Here is an 18,540-nt window from a genome sequence, read left to right on the forward strand (position 1 = left end):
CAGGGAAACACATCACAGGACCTCATACATTTGTCAACAGTATTTACAGAACCTAAACATCAACGCTGACTACCAGTAGCCACCACTCACAACCACATCATACCCCTAATACATGTAACAGAAACAAACTAAGAACACAGTTGAAAATAACTTCCAGGGGAACAAGAACCAAAAGAAATGTAAAACCACAATTTATTACCAGTTGTTAACCACTTTTGTTTAAAAACTTCATCAGAACAGCAAGTGCATACTAAAAGAACTCCAAATATATACCCCTATTACAAGTCATTTGATATTGTTAATTAGTTTAGCAGCAATTAAAGTTATATACACTTAATATTGTAAATTACTATAATTAAAAACTATTCAAACTTCAACTGTCACATAATTCAAATATAATACATTGCATTTCCATATAGAAATTTATAAAATTTAAAAATATAAAATATAAAATATATATGTGAGATCTAGGTCACCTTATGCCGTAATGCATAAGCTTTAGTAAGGGAGTAATAGAAAAAATTTTGTTCAACCACGGGTGGTTGTAGGCATTTAAAATGATTTGCCATCTCAACTCACATCTATCTAAATGTTCATCCATGATCCACCCTTGCATATCTTTTTTAACTTGTTCAATGATCAAAAAATTAAAACTATGAGTATTGAACCTGTTCCCATGTCTGTAAAGTGCATTAGGGGGCTTTTTATTCCTAATATCTAAAACATGTTCATAAATGCGCTTTTTAAAAGGTCTGCTGGTTTTTCCAACATAAAAAGCTGGACAGTGGTTACATTGTACTAAATAGACCACTTTAAATGTATTACATGAATGACACCCCCTCACATTATATTTTTTCTTTCTTATGTAAAAAGTATTTTTGTGGAATTTATATAGGAACATGTGGAACAACACCCACATTGTTTTGTACCAGAACAAGCTTTATTATCAGTACTCTGTGTTTTCCTTTCTAGTCTCGTCTTTAGCAGTCTATCCCTCCTATATACCTCCATTGGTCTTGGACCTAATTTTTGTATCATGTCATCATCCTTCAAAAACACAGCCCAATTTTTACAAATACTCTCAAATATTACTGAACTAGCCAAATTAAAGGTAGTGATGAACCTAAGTGTATAGTTTTTATTCCCATTTACTGAATCTCTACCAACAATTTATGTTCTTTGTTGTCCCATAATAGGTATATAAACAACATTGTCTCTCTTGTTTTTACTTCATAATACACCCTGCTTAATAAATCTTCAGGGTAATCTCTTCTTCTAAACATCACCACTTTATTGGCTTCTATTAAAAAATGTTCTTTTTTGGAAACCATTTTGGCCACACGTACCAGCTGACCCTTGACCACAGCCTTCTTTTGATGTCTAGGGTGCCAGCTGGAATAGAGTAAATAAGTGTTTGAAAAGGTAGATTTTCTATATAAATTAGAATAAAAACATTGATTATTACAATCTTTTTATACCTCCACATCAAGAAAAGAAATTTTATCTACATGATGTTCAGAAGAACATTTTAAAAATTCTACAGTATTGTTTACATAAATCAAAAACTTTTAGTTTTTCTTCTGTACTGTCCCAATAAATGAAAACATCATCCAAAAATCTGATGTATAAAGACCAACAAGTAGAAAATTCACTATGTAAAATATATTTTGCCTCACACTGGGCCATGACATGATTTGCAAAACTGGGGGCACATGCAGCTCCCACTGCCACATTAGTGGTCTGTCTATATGTTTGGCCTTCAAAATATATAAAATTACTTTTCAAAACTACCTCCATTACAGTTAAACAAGCATTTACCAGAGTGTTACTCATTGTACCTGTATAAAAAAAAGTTGTTGTTCAAACCAAGATAAACCTGCATCATGTGGTATTACAGAAAAAAGGTTGTGAGCATCCATGGTCACAAAAATTCCAGTATTACAATATGGGATAGCATTTAACTTCTACATAAATTGCCAAGAATCCTTTAAAATATTAATATTGTTTGAAATACCCTCTAGATTTCTAAAGAGGAGACTAGAAAGGAAAACACAGAGTACTGATAACGGAGCTTGTTCTGGTACAAAAAATGTGGGTGTTGTTCCACATGCTCCTATATAAATTCCACAAATACTTTTTACATAAGAAAGAAGAAATATAATGTGAGGGGGTGTCATTCATGTAATACATCTAATGTGGTCTATTTAGTACAGTGTAACCACTGCCCAGCTTTTTATGTTGAAAAAACCAGCAGACTTTTTAAAAAGCGCATTTATGAACATATTTCAGATATTAGGAATAGAAAGTCCACTAATACACTTTACAGACATGTGGACAGGTTCAGTACTCATAGTTTTAATTTTCTGATCATTAAACAAGTTAAAAAAGATATGCAAGGGTGGATCATGGATGAACATTTAGATAGATGTGAGTTGAGATGGCAAATCATTTTAAATGCCTACAACCACCCTGGGTTGAATGACAGTTGTTCTATTACCCCCTTACTAAAGCTTATGCATTATGGCATAAGGTGACCTAGATCTCACATATATAATTTATATTTTATATTTTATTATTTTATAAATTTATATATGGTAATACAATGTATTATATTTGAATTATGTGACATTTGAAGTTTGATTAGTTTTTATTATAATAATTTACAATACTATTTAATCGCTGCAAAACTAATAAACAATATCATGTGACTTGTAAGAGAGGTATATATTTGGAGTTCTTTTAGTATGCACTTGTTGTTCTGATGAAGTTTTTAAATGAAAGCGCTTAACGTCATACCCATCAGCTATCAGCACAATATCAGCTTGCATTGCACTCCTGGTCCGTAAGTGCCATGTTCCCCCCAATGATGGCCAGTAGATTTCATAATCTTCTCTTCATCATTCACTTCTGTGTAGAGGAATGACAGTGGTCATCTTCCATGCGGGTGGGCCATGGATGGTGCTTAGGCTTCATTTGACTACAGTGTGTAATGGAGCTAGGAGCACACGACTGGGTTCATGTGGGATGCGGAGACCTAATTTTGTTGCCTTTCAGTAGTCATTATGGACCTGCTCCCTGATGATGAGGGGAGGGTTGCAGGTGCTGTGCATATCCACCTATAATGATGGGGGGACGGGGGGGGGGTGTTGTTTCCACTTAACCTGTCTGCAGTGGGTTGGCTATAGCTATGGCATGTGTGCATGTGGTGTGCCTGACCACCAGTACAGGGCGGGTTGGATTGTTGCGTTAGAGACTGAAGACATATGTGAGGACAGCATTGTGATTGGCCTTGGTGGAGTGGATGTGTTCAATTTGTACTCATATTTAGCCTTACCATGATTCTCCTGTGACCTTATATGCTTCTTCAAACAAAGGTAGACATACTTCCAAGTTGTTGCTTGCACCTACTTGGCCCTGTACAGCAAATATAGTGACCTATTACATGGTTTGTGTATTGCTGCTGTCCAACAAAGGGTATTACCCTACCTTGGTGGAGGCAGGTTTTATAAGTCAGGTATTGATGAGACCATACAGCTAAGTAGGTGCTCCTATAGCTGTTTGCAGTAAGTATGGACACAAGGTCATAACACAGTTGGGCACTTCTCCAATTTCAACCTGATAATCATGCTTATTGTTGTAGCCATTTCTATGTCAGGGCAATGCAACAACCGGTAGCTGTAGACATATGTCTGTTGGATGCACTAACACTCATATTACACACATGTACCACATGTACAACTTACTTATCTGACTGCTCGCAAATCATGTGTGTTGTTTTATGTCTTCCAGCTAAACCTACTCATACATACATGTGCACAGGTGATATCTGATATACATTTCTGTTTTATTTCAGTATGCCACACTGTATTTACACTCTTGCTGCTCAGTCATATCTCTCAACCTGTTAGAGCAGGACATCTGGACGAAGGCACACATGAATGGGGAGCAAAGTCCCAAAAATATTGACACTGTATTACTATTGCTGTAACATACTTAAGTCAGTTATTAACACAGTAGGCTTTGCATTCTCAGAAATACCGTGGAGGATGTCCGACATTCATAAGTAGCTATTATGTTCTGATGTCAGTGTTCACAGATTTGCCAATGGTTTGCCATAAAAAAACACACCTCTATGTGTAAATGACTACAAATATTAGGCACACATGTGGTTACTGTTCAGCATGACACTGTACAGTTGAATTGTATGAGCTCCGCATATCACATGCAGTTCAACACACACTTCTGCAACAGTAGTTTACTATACACATACCCTGTAAAGGTCTCTTAGATTTGCAACACAGACATGTGTATCATAGTTATATTCACAGCTAACATATGGATATGTACAACATCCCAGTAGCTGGCCGAGCAGTGTCACAGTCAGTATTCTTCGACAGACACTCCAGAAGTAGTCATCTGTGAGTTGTACTTTCCTGGGGTGACTCAGGGGCCTGAGCTGTAATCTATGTCACTGCAGATAGAGCCAGATGCTATGGCTATAGGTGCTGTAGATGCTATGGCTATAGGTGCTGTTTACCAAGTCTTGTTGAGACATATTTGTTTAACTTTCTATTTCCCATTATTACATACCCCCTACTGCATTCCATTACATTCTTAATTGTTTCACATACCTGTTTTTTTCCCAAGTAATCCTGAATAGTCATCTTTTGGTTTTGTATGGTTTGTTTTGTGGTCTTTCTTTCTTTCTCTATCTCTCTCTGTCTACTTACGTAAATGTTCACACCTGTTTTGCACAGGCAGCAGCTTGCCTTTTGTAGGTAATGGTCATGACCAGGTGATGGCCTGTGCACCAATTGGTGTTCCTCACTTGCTAATTGCATGAAGAATAGCTGTGTTGTTATTCCAATAGCCAATGGCATGGCAACACACTTCTATAATTGAGTACTTCATGTGTGCATTGCCCCTTTTCCTTGCCTGTAAGAAGGACATCATGGAGGTGTGTGAGCTACAGTATCACAGAGGGTAGGTGGGAATCCCTCTGTGTTGTAGAGACAGCCCAACTAATTGGGGGAGAAGGTTTCAGACTTAGGTACAGAATGTAAGTATTGCTGTTATACAGTTTGAATAATGCTAGTTTAACAGTTTTTGTCTGGACATGCATTTTCAGCTTGATTTCAAGTCTTGACAGTTTTATGAGGATGACATAACTCTCAACTGTAGGGCCATCTGCAAAATGAGAGCTATGTTTGATCTGTTCCCCAGACAGATTTTGTCCTTGGCAAATCAAAAGGATACTCTGGGGATTGCAGTCAGTAAATGCTAACATCCATTTGTGCTTCTGACTTCATATCCCTCAGAAAAGATATGTTACAACAAACCCTGTAACACCAGCAATGTTCTCAGTTTATAACAGCAATATTTCCAATATGCCCCTGTGTTTGGGCCTCTGTCCCTCAGTTATGTCAGGCTTTCTCTAGATGTCATGCACTAAGAGGTTCAGAGGTATGTTACATCATTATTTAGTACCTTTATTCCTGCTCTCACCCCAGTGATGTAACAGACTCCCAGACATGTTACAAGGAAGAGGCCATAGATATGAGGCAAAAGCCTGGACATTCTGAGGGAATCTGTACAGCTGAGACATCTGTGTATGTCCGGCCATTGTTAACAAACTGTCAGGATTGTGTAGCAGTGTAGTGTGCAAATGTTAGTTGGGCTGTGTAGGGAAGGGGGTACATGTGAGTGTTATGGTCCCTTTCTATCTAACTGTGCATGCTACTCTAGTTTCTGATGGTCTATTGGCTGTATATGTTTGTATGGGCAGACTGTGTCATGTCACGTAACACCTCAGGATTCCAACTACACTGTGACTTGGGGCAGTATAAGTAGGGGTAGTGTGTGAGTGGCAAACAGGATATTTTTGTTCATACAGTCATTATACACTAGTGTTCAGTTGTTTTACCAGTATATTGCTGTGAATGTGGTGCAATTGGTTGTGGGTATGCACTTTCACATCAGTGTCTGTTTTCCACTATTGTTACATCCCTGTATTGCCTGTTATATTTGCTAATGGATGTGTAAATCCACAGAGCTGATTTGGGGTGATGTTGTGTTGGTCTGACCGTAGTTTGGATGGTGCTTGGTGACATGCTTGGCAGCTCAGTGTAGTTTCCCTAATGTTATGTTATGTCTAGATATTCATAGGATGTCCAGTTGAGTGGCTCATATCTTTTGCCTACTCCCCATAACTGTTGTGTATTTCAAATCAGTGGAATGATGTGAGGATTAAGGTCACTAAATTATGAAAAGCAATTGAGTGTCAGACTTGTGATATTCCAGGAAATATACGTTAGAACAGACAGTGTTACTGCAGCAACTTTCTCAGATTATCTACTCATGTATTTCAGATATGTCCCTATTATCATGCCTTTGGCCCCCCCAATTTGTCAGGCTTGGTCCGGATTCATTGCACTAAGGGAGTTTGAGCATACCTGTCAATTGCCAGGCATTCCACAGGATGTCCAGATATTTTTGGTCTGTTCCACTAATTATTTGTATGTGTCTGGTAAATCATTGTGATGATCTAAGGAGTTATGTCGGAAAATAATGACATATACATTTCTGTTTCAGACCTCATATCCTTCAGAAGATATATCTTTATAAGTTTATAAGGGCAATATTTAAAATATGTCCCTATTTGTGGCCCACTCTCTCCCTCTTTTGACCGACTTTGTCCAGATTTGTTGCTCTAAGAGATTGGAGGCTATGATTCTGAAGTAAGACTGCATTGCATGTTATACACACACACACACACACACACACACACACACACACAAAAAAAAAAAAAATATATAACTGAAAATCTACTTGTTTGAAAGCGAACAGTGGATCCTCGGTTATGTGAAAGTGCACTTAAGCGAAATGTCACTTCTGCGAAGCACGGTTCAATGAACCATTTAAGGAAACTGAAGTGCCAAGGCACACTACAGTGGGGAATAGGGAATTTACCTGTTCCCCACTGTAGTGTGATCATGGAGTTGGTATATTTAAGTAAGGGGATGTGGGGGGTGAAGCCCCCCCAGTCAATGTAATGTTAGTAAGTGTTTTCTGTTTTTTTTATCTTTTTATCGGTTCATTGAACCGAGTTTCGTGAAAGTGCACTTTCGAATAAGTGCACTTTTGCATAACTGAGCAGTCTACTGCTCTTTTTTGAATAAGTGGTATTCAATTAAAAACAGTAGACCCATATATATATATATATATATATATATATATATATATATATATATGTGTGTGTCTACTTCATAACATTGAAATTTCATAACGTTGAATTTCATAACATTGAGACGAAAATATCTAAATCCCAAAACACTAAAACCCCAAAACACTGAAAAATTAGGACATTGGAAGTGTGCTTTATAACATTGAAAACTACAATGCACATGTAAATAACATCCCCTCCACCATAACCTTCCTAACCTCACTGTATCACTACCACCCTACACTGAGGTTAGGAAATTAACTTTTTTTCACTGTAGTGCGATCTTGGAGTTGGTATATTTAATTTATGGGAAGTGTGTTGGGCAGAGCCCACCACATGGGGGGGTGCAGGGGGGCTTTCCCCCTGCAGAAACGTAGTAGTAACTGTGTTTATTAGTTAGCTGTTATAGGTGGAAGGGATCTTATTTACTTGTCTAATGTAGCTTTCAATGTTATGAAGCACACTTTCAATGTTCTGTGTTTTCAATGTTTTGGGTTTTCAGCGTTTTGGAATTTTCAATGTTATGGTCTCAGTGTTATGAAATTCAACATTATGAGATTTCAATGTTATTAAGTAGACCCATATATATATATATATATATATATATATATATATATATAATTTATTTCAATGTTTTGTGTTTAACTCATGCTAATATTCATGTATAATGAACTCATCCATGCTAATGTTACTTCTATATCATTCTCAGATGATTTAAACTTTTGTATTAATTTAACCTTGTACTGCTGTTCTCAACCACTAAACATGTAAATATGCTTTGCATCCTTCTCCAAGCTGCTGTTTAACTTTTGTTTAGTTTTTGCTATTTTGTATGTAAAATTTGCTTAGTTTTTGTTTCCACTATGTATTGTACTTCATATTATGGAGCTTGTACTATGCATTATTGGAGCTTTTCTCCCCAGGCCTCCATTGAAAACGGGCTCTTTGAGCCCAGTGGACCTCCCCGGTCATCAAATTGGAAATAAATAAAAAAATAAGTAAGTAAAAAAAAAAAAAAATATATATATATATATATATATATATATATATATATATATATATTCATATGTGTGTGTATATTTATAAATAAAAAACATGACTGATTCTACAGAGGTTTTTCCCTAATGCTGAATGCCTCTATTGCATATGTGTGAAAAAGCAACAGAAATTCATACAGCTCAAATGGTGTAGTGGTACATTTCTCTGACTGTAGTTTATGGAGTCCTGAGTTTGAGACCTACCACAGGCATCTATTTTGTAGCTGGGAAGAACAGAGGTTGATGGTTGATGCTCATTTCATTGCATTTCACTGTCTGCGGACACTGAATACTTTTAAAAAAGGTTCTGAGTGCAGGGGGCGTGTTGAATGTGCATGCACTGCTTAGACATGCCTGCTGCACTCATTCACTGTTCGTGTCTGTTTAGCCTTAAAAGTAGCGCGCCCTCATGAATATGCAAGGCGCGCTGCTGTTAACATTAAGGCTAAATGGACACAAACCACTCCATGCAGGAATAGCACTATTCCTGCGTGGAGTTTATTGAATCCCGGGGTATGTGTTTTCCTAGGTCTTAACAGAAATGGGTCCTTGAACAGCTTTGCTTCTAACTTAACAAAAAACAAGTAACACAAAGAAATACATTCTGAAAACTCAGAATATTTGCATTATCGATACAGAATTCCCATCCACATTAGAGTTTACTCAAGAGCATTAAAATTAACTTTAAAGGAAAGAGCGAGTTAATAATAGACAATAAAATCCACAATAATAGAAAATGGAATTAGATAAAATTACTGATGTATCAAATTCTGCATGTCATGCGTAAGTTACAATAAATTAGCCCTTATTAAAAGTATCCAAAAATACCGAAGGCGGCATAATAATAATGTATTTTCAATTAAAGGTTTTGTTATATCTGAAGATAGCTCTAGTATTCCAGTACTCTAAATAAGAATTTGTACCAACAATTCACAGCCTAGATATAGAGGTGGCTAAATAACTTCAGCATGCATATAGCACGCATACTTCTGTATGCATTGTAAGAGCCATGACATTTGGAAGATGGCAAGAGTGGCACTGATATTTTAAGATAACCCCAAGGAGCTGTTTAATGAGGCGATGATACAGAAGATTGCATTAATACTGGTATTGTGCATCTAATGGAGCAGACTACATTATCTAATCCAAGTACATGGTGGATATCGGTGTATTAACAACAATAACATCAACTTTGAAACAAATACCTTAACCAGTTGTTTTTCTAAGTTATACCAGTGCAGTGAAGGGTAGTTGAGGTCACACAGAATATAGTGCTGTTAAATTAGCACATTGCAACACTAAAACCAAGACTTAAACATAAGAACTCTGTATTATTCTCTATTTCTTCTCTCCTGAAATGATGTAATCCTCATTTTTTAGCAGTATTGTTCATCTGTATACATTAAAAGTGAAAGCAGCCAGGCAGCCTTATAGTTCAGTATAATTATCTTTAATTTTGAGCACACCAGAAAACACATTTGTTTTAGATAGCAATTCAGCTAATATTCACATGTCATCTGTTTGTTGTACCTGGATTAAATGTATGCTGCTTCTTTAACAGACTGTCTGTATTTTAGCCAAGCTCTTTAACTGTATTTGAGTAATTGGAGTAAATAGCTGCACTGCATTGAGCCATTTAAGTGGGTCTAACAGTTGATATTAAATCCTAGTTTTCATTTTGAGAGGAGAGTGACACTCAGGCGAGTTCAGGAGTTGTGCTTTAAGGCAGTTCCAAGCCATTCAACAACAGAGATAAGTGACTAAGAATTTTCCCACCCGTTCTGGCTGTGTTCCTAAATCAAATACATCTTGTATCCCTTATGATAATTTGCTCATGTAATTCCCAAATTCTTCTCTAACAAAATTATAATTTTTTTGTGAAGACTTTTTCCTTATGGTGTTAAAATACAGTTGTCCTCCTCCTGTAGTGCATGGAGACAGAATACAATGTGGCTACCAAGCTAATCCATCTTTGTTGCCCTTTTACACTTGATGGTTCTGAGTTGCCTGCCCTTGTTATAAATATGTCTTTGGTAGCTCCCCCATGTCATTTATCTACTCATAGTAGTGAGCACTAGATAACCAATTTGAAGTTCCTTCCCTATGACTGCTAAAGCTTGGGATACTCCCCTGCTTAGTACTGCATTTACATTACTTATCTAAACACCTAACCATTGGACAAGGCTGAAGGTTGAAGGTCAGCCTGCTAGCTTCTCCTCCATTGACAGCTTTTTAGCACTAGGTGTTCTAAGACAGTCTTCAAGCTGCCTTATAGTCACACATAGTGAGCATATTCTCAACACTAATAATTCCACTTACCAGATACCCATCAGCCTCACACACCTCCACTATGATACTTCAATAATCACACTGAAATATCTGAGGGTGTAAAACAAACAAGTCCAAAGCCTTAAAAAAAAAAAAAAAAAAAAAAAAAAAACAGAAGGAGATTAAGTCTCTGCAAAAGCCAAGCTTCACATCCATCTCATATATAACTTTCAAAACAGTCAAGTTGAGCAAAAACACTACAAATCTATTTCATTAATTCACAGCAGCAATATACATGTTTTAGTCTTAAATGACCATTGCCAGGCACACTGACTCATAGGTTCATAGCTGTTTACTAGTCTAATGAACACAAGGGCAATTTTAAGCCTAGCCATGCATCCCAAATTTCTGACACGTTCTGATACCCTTGATAAGTGTAAGCATGGGCTTCGGAGATGAACCATTTACAGGTTACTTGTTTGCATCAGAGACATAGGTGCCAAACCAGGGATTGGGGAGGAACTCTGTTTCACATGGATGGGGAGCCCGTTCCATAGACAGGGTAGTCTCTGCGATACATACCTATCTCTCCTGTTTATATCACAGGCTAAGTCTTTAGAACAGGTAATTCTGGTACTGTTTGTTTTGTGGATATACAAAAGGTCCATCAGAGAGGGGTCAGACAATGCCCTGTATGCCAGGTATAGATCTCCCCTCAAAAGCCTAGGAGACAGAATACATGGATAGGGCCTTGAAGCGGTATGCATAGGACATATTACTTGTGCCATGTATTCTTTTAGTGAGGAACCTCTGTGGACATTCCAGTTGTTGGATATGCCTAGTTAGGTACATACCCAAGGGGGCACTGTACTCAATGATAGGTCTGATGAATGCCGAATACAGTGGAACAATGACTTCCTTGGACTTAGATGCCATACCTTTGTTTATAAGTTGCTCAACATAGAATGATTTCCTCACCACTGTAGATGTGTGATGATCAAAGGCAAGATGACTATCTATGTGTGTCCCTAAGTTCCTGACTACTGCGTCAACTCTAAGGGGTGTGTTGTCAATATAATAGATAATATTATGCATTTCTTGGCATTTAGCTTTAGTCCATGACTATGACACCAGTTGTTTGTCTGTGTCATCCCCTCCTGGAGAACATTTGTGTCAGTGTGAGATTCAATGACAGCTCCTAATTTGCAATCATCTGCAAATTTAGTCAGCCAGAGACCACTGACTTGGACTTGACTTCTGAGAAGTAAATGCCAAAAAGGAGCAGTCCAAGGGCTGATCCCTGAGGGACTCCACTTGTGACTGGCCTCTTAGTAGAGACGGACTCCCCAATTCTAACTTCTTGGGTCCTGTCTGTGAGCTAATTGGCTATCCACTGGGTGATATATGGGTTTGTACCTAAACTCCTGAGGTTGTCAACAATGCCAGAGTGAGGTATTGGGTCAAATGCCTTGGCCATATTAAGGTAGGCAGTGTGAATAATTTTGCTCTCATCCATTGCTTTGGTGACCTTCTCAAAGAAGTCCACCAGGTTGAGTAGGCATGATCTGCCCTCTACAAAACCAAACTGGGTTGGGTCCAGTGTCTGTAGGTTTACTATACCTCTGTTGATCATCTCCATGATAATTCTTTCTATGGCTTTACATACAAGACCAGTGATATTTATGGGTCTGTAGTTTCCAGGGTATGTAGATGGCCCACCTTTGAGCAGAGGGATGACTGTTGCCTTTCTCCTTTCATGAGGCATGAAGCCTGTTTGGATGCTACAGTTAAATAATAATTCCAGATGCCCTGATAGGTCATGTTTCATGCTATTTAGAAGGCATCCTGGGATATTGTCTGGGCCCATTGATGCAGTGTTCTTGGCCTTAGAGAGAGCATTAAGGACCTGTGTTCTAGTCATAGTAGGGGGAGTTATATTTGATGAGATTCCCTAAGGGAAGTTTGAGGGGGAGAGACGAGTAAAGTTGGAGCTGAATTTATCAGCCAGGAGGTTTGCTATATCTTCTGGCTCAGTACAGGTGGCTTCATTTTCAGTGAGCTCTGCACACCATTGTGTATTGCCTTTGAGGTTGCGGACATAGTTAAACAATGCTTTGTGGTTGTCCTTGCCTGGGAGACTAAACTTACCTCAAATTTGGGTTTGGTAGACTTTATTTATCCTCTGAGTTGTTTGTTTAGTTTAATGAGAATGCTTTTATCCTGCTGGGCACTGCACCTCCTAATTTTTGCCATGATTTTCTTCCTCCTGTTATACATCCAATTGATTTTGTGATTCCACCATGGTGGCTTGTTTTTTTAGTTAGTTCTGTATTTCTTCCTGGTGGGTACAGCTGTGGCTATACAGCTATTAACATGCTTGTACAGGATTTCTGTGAACAGTTCTGCATAGGCAGAAGTGTTCTCCGGGTTTATGGGGACAATCGGATGGGAAACCAGAAATTCATCCCTGGTTTGGCATCTATGTCTCTAATGCAAACAGGTAACCTGTAAATGGTTCATCTCTCAGGCCCATGTTTACACTTATCAAGGGTATCAGAACTTGTCAGAGATTTGGGATGCATGGCTAGGCTTAAAAAAAAACCTTGTGTTCATTAGCCTAGTAAACACCTATGAACCTATAAGAGAGTATTTCACCTCTTGCAGAACCATTTCAGGTGCCTGGATGAATCTGGTGGTGCCCTTCAGTATGTCCTAGCTACTGTGTGCAGGATGTTTACTGCATTTTGCATAACATGATCATGAGCCAGTCTAGTGAAGTGACATGCTGTTACTACAGCTCCCAGTTCCAGTCCCACTATGACTAATAGTGATCATCTGGTAGCAGTAGCAAGGGAATGCAAGCAGCAGACTTGTGCATGGCAAGTGCTGCACAGGTAAAGAGGTAGCATGGAGTCCACATATATAGACTATGACATTCATGACAGTATTTGCTTTATTATTAAAAACACAGTACAACTGATGCAGGAAGCAATATCCGTGGGCTATGATGTGTTACACATTGTCTGCTGTCACTGTTCATCTGACATTCTCTCTCATCTTAAAATATTTTTTATTAACTGTTAGAAAATAATACTCATGTTATTGTCATGCCAAGCACTAGGACTCTCCTGTTGGGTGATTTTGAAAGGCATCATATAGAAAAATTCACTCTTTTGTCTGCTTTCATGAATAAGTTCTTCTTTAATGCTTACTTAATTATACAACAGTAATACATATTGTCAAAAGTAAAATACTTCCAGAGTTAATGCATTATAAATGCAAGGAAAATGATGTATACTGTTTTTTATATTATGCCATTTCTTCTTAGATTATTCTCTTAAACTGTACATCAGATTAATTTTATGGTGTAATACACAATAAATTCTGACTTCAGAAACATATAAACCTAACATCATTTGTGCAGTGGGGAGGGTGAAGTAACAGCAGTGAAGACTTACAAGGTAGGGTACTCATTTTAATGTGTCATTTGATTATGATATATTTTTCCAAAAAAATGTTTGTTTAGTTCTACTTTTATGTTGTAGTGGGAATCCATGAAGTATTGCTCTTTGTTTAACTTTCATTGATGGTGTAACATTCTAGTTTTACAGGGATGAAATGCATATATTTGCAAGCTTGTTCTTCACCCCAGCCAAACCTAAATTCCAGTTAAAAAGAGAGCTGTGTCCTTGAATGTGATTCACAGTAGTTCAAGATCAATGGATCATACACATCTCCTGTTGATAGGTTAGGTGATGATGGAAGTGATTTTTGAGGTGGAGCTATCATCAGAGCTGTAACGTGAGCTGGTGTGATGTCCTGACCTACTTGATGCAGCTGATCCTCCTGTCAATGATCTGACAGTACTACCTGAACTTAAATCATGACCTCAAATGTGAGGTTCTACTACAAGGTGTAGATGAACACTGACATGGCCTGTGTGAAATATGTTGTGCTTGTTCACTTTGATTACTGACATAACTGTCCTGAGAAGCAACTGCATTATCATGTGATCTCCTTCCACATATCTTGCAAGAATTACTTCATCTTGTCTCTTGTATGTCCTAACTAGTGTGCAAACGGAGATGGCCACTGATGCATGGTGTGCCACCATACCACCTATCAGTGTGGTCATGGAATTATCTCTATTCTCTGTCATTTTGAAGTAGTGCTGGAAATCATCATGCATACAGTAGAGAACTCTGACCATTTCCAGAAGACTCTCTGTAACAGTGCTCTGAGCCCTGACAATGTCATTGCACATTTCCAGCAGGACATCCAATGATTTATGTGTTTTCTGGGTTAGCTGTTAGAAATTCCAGCACCTGACTCTCCTTTGTAAAGGTGTGACTGTAGGACCTGTTACCTCTGAAGCCTGTCATCATCATCAAAGACTTCCTCTAGGTTTAGAGATACCTGTGTAGAAGTGCAGGGGTGTTCCCGCTGTACAACTGTGAGTGGCATGCCAGCTTGTGTTTGACTTTGTGATGTACTGCCATTTTTTGCAGAATTATTAACATGTGCGGTGAGAGATCCTGCTAAAAACTTTCCTCAGGCTGCCTCATAAATGTAGTGATGATAACGATGCTCATCAATTGCACCACCCATTCTGCTGCTGATATCATCGAAATTTACATTGCACTTAATTATTACTAGTTGAACCTTGTGCATCAACAAAGATGTTTTTAATTGCAGCATTCCTTGTCAGCATTTAATTCTCTCTCTATATAAAAGTGAGTTACTGATTTTAAACCAATCTTCATGAGCAGATGAGTGCTGCTGTTGCTGCAGATATTGGTAAGATGGATCAGTGACCACACCACTACTAATTATTCAGTCTCAGTTGCCCCTCACATATGGATTGAAGGCATTCCTTATCTGGGGTTAAATGACTAAGCAATACCATAGCTGTCTCAGCCCTGTACAGGTACTATGAAGTAGAGCCCCATCCCTCAACTCTTCAGGGATTTTAAGCACCTTACTGTATCTGTATTAAACCAATCTACCAGTCGTCATAATACAGATCCATGCATTGCCCCCAAGCTCTTCCACTGAAGATCAAAAACAAACAAATAAAAAATGATGTTCCTTCTTTTGCCACACCAATCACATGGGCAGATGCAAAACAATCCCCCCTCTTCTACCCACCCATTCAGGTCCCATTTCTGTGCAGTGCAACTACCCCTCAATCTTTTATTAAAGAATAATTAAATAAAGAAAGAAAAAAATAATATTATCAGCTATGGCAAATTGCTTGTTTTAACCCTGTCTGTGTGGAGAGCTGTGATGCTGAAGTTTTCTTTAAAAAAAAATCTTGTTATATATTGTAGCAAACTGCCTGCTACAAATGTAGCCAAACAGTTGCTATAGTTTATACCCTGCTTACAAGGAATGCTACAGCACTCAGATTTTAGTGAAAAAAAAATTGTTCCTAATTTTTAACTGTAGAAAACTGTTTGCTATAAAGTAGCAAGCAGTTGTTACAATGTAGACCACATGCAGAGTACTACAGTGCTCAGGTTTGACCACAAATGGAATATCAGCTTTTAAAATATGGTATTGTATTAGATACCAGCATTTGGCTAAACATACTCCCCAACACATTGCATCAAGGGCAGTCACCCCTCTTGCCTTCCCCTAGCTAGCTACTGTGAATAAGATTTGTAGTCTGCCTATAGTGTTACATAAATTGCATTCTGTCTGGTCTTGTTTCTAGCATATGCTGACATATCATTTCCCCTTTTCCTGCACTGCACCAATGTTCAAATTTTGCCTCCCACTGCATTAATTTCAAAACAACTGCTTGACTCCAGGTCTTGTTCCTTTTGGCTTGTCTGGACATCCACTTTATCAAAAAGAAGTTTCCCATATGCACTAAGTGCTGCCATGAGGTCAAAATTTTCCTCATAGCTGAAGTTACCCTTTCTCTGCTTTGATCCCCTATTTTCCATCATTACTACATGTGCAAAATAAATAAAAAAAAAGGGCCACAGTTAGAAAGTGTGACAATACTGTTTGGATATAATCAGCTTTTAAAGTACAAAACACTTAAGTCTTCTTGCTGTCCACATTAATACTGCCATTTTTATTCCTCACTGTCACTCCAAAAATATCATATTCATCACACATGCCTGTTGATATCCTGATAACTGCAAAACGCAAGTCATAAACGCTGCATTTATACCTGATGTATGCACAATCAGTAAATTACACTATATTAATGAACATTTTCTGTAATTCGTAATCATTTGGACTGCTACTCTCATGAAATACAACTTCAAAAATGACATAAAACCTCCTATCATTGAATGCTATCACAACATGGGTGAATGCATCTAAGTTCATTACAAAAGACCCTTACTAAATTATTTCATTATTGAATTAAGAAACACTTAAAAGATTATAATATTTCTAAAAATATTTCTTAATTTATTTGCTACCTATATTGGCTATTGGTGAATTAATCTGTTGCTGTTCAACTTATCGGCAAAAATCCAGGTCCATTTATACGTCATATGTAAATTAGGATAATTTACTTTCGTCTCCAGAAATTGTAGTAGTAGGCAAGTGTGTCTTGAAATATGTCAGTGACTTTCAGCTTTTCGATGATAATTAATGCATAATATGAAAGCAAATCAGACTGATATGGACATCACTCTACAGCTGTCTCAAGCTTGTAGCGGGAACATGCAACTGGCCCTAGACTAACCAAAATCAGAATGTAGTTAAAAAAATGAGGTTATCTGAATCTCCGGTTTGCAACAATCTGAAGTGTAATGCATGCCCATCCAACATTGACTTTCATATCCTACCACCTTAAAAAATCATAACTTTCTGAAACTTAAAAATGACACAAATAGTGACATTTATTTCCACTGCCCCCCCAAAAAATTCTGCTGAACTACAAGAGGAATTCTGACATTGGAGTACAAAAAATAACCTTTACCAGTATCATCAATATAAATTATTAATTATCTGTTTCCATTTTAGTCAAGCATAGAAGAGAAAGGCAACTGATATTCTTTTAGAAAAAAAATATTGACAAAACAGTTTTGGTTAGACCAAACTTGCCAGTAATAACAATAGTATTAAACTACCCCAGCTTGTAAAAATAATTTGGTTAAAGTGATGTCACACCTCATAAGGAATGGTTTTAACCTTGATTATTACAACCCTGCCCATACTTTCTGGGACACTGAAAGATGGCAGCACCTGGGAAGTAATGAGGTAGCACTCATAGCTGGTCCAATAAGGAGACCATGAATGCTCTACCTTCTCAGTGATTCAATTTGGGATAAGATGGAGGCATGCATAATACATGAAAAAATTTGATATCTGGCAGGAGTTGAGTGAACACCTGTCAACCCTGGCAGGCATAACCTGCTCTATCCAGCAATGTCATTACTGTTATGATGATATGCAGAAGTGTAGCGCTAACCACCTGGCTGAGTGGGTAGTCCAGGTAGGAACAAGAAGGCTAGAGTTTTATAATAAGTAAAAATAATTTTGTTTCATAAATGAGTCATAATAAAAATAAAAAAAGAAGTTTAACAAGTTGGCATAACTACATGCATTTTATAAGAAAGATATGTGTAACTGAAAATATTATTGCTATTGTGAAAAGCAGAAAAAAATCATACGGACACCTTTTTAAAAAGATGCAAATGAGTAATGTCTTAACAGATTTTAATAATACATACAAATGTGATATAAATTTATTAAAATCAGAATCTGTATATGTATTTCTGTTAAATCATATGCTGGATTACAAGAGGAAGTGTTGGTAATGGATTTATAAATAATGAAAATAAAAATTACCATTACACATTAAAATGTATTACTCTTGCATAAAATTAAGTGAAGCCAGTTTGTGCAGGCCATAGAAATATAATTAGTACAGTTGCTTAACACAGTTGTTTCTTTAAAAGTAGTTTTATCTGCACATATAACATGTCTGAAGTATGAGAGACCGACCACACCCTAGTTGGAACGTAGACTGGTAGAGGGGGTTGG

This window comes from Protopterus annectens, chromosome 8.part1 (assembly GCF_019279795.1).
Source record: "Protopterus annectens isolate FY-2018-M chromosome 8.part1, PAN1.0, whole genome shotgun sequence".
NCBI lineage: Eukaryota > Metazoa > Chordata > Ceratodontiformes > Protopteridae > Protopterus > Protopterus annectens.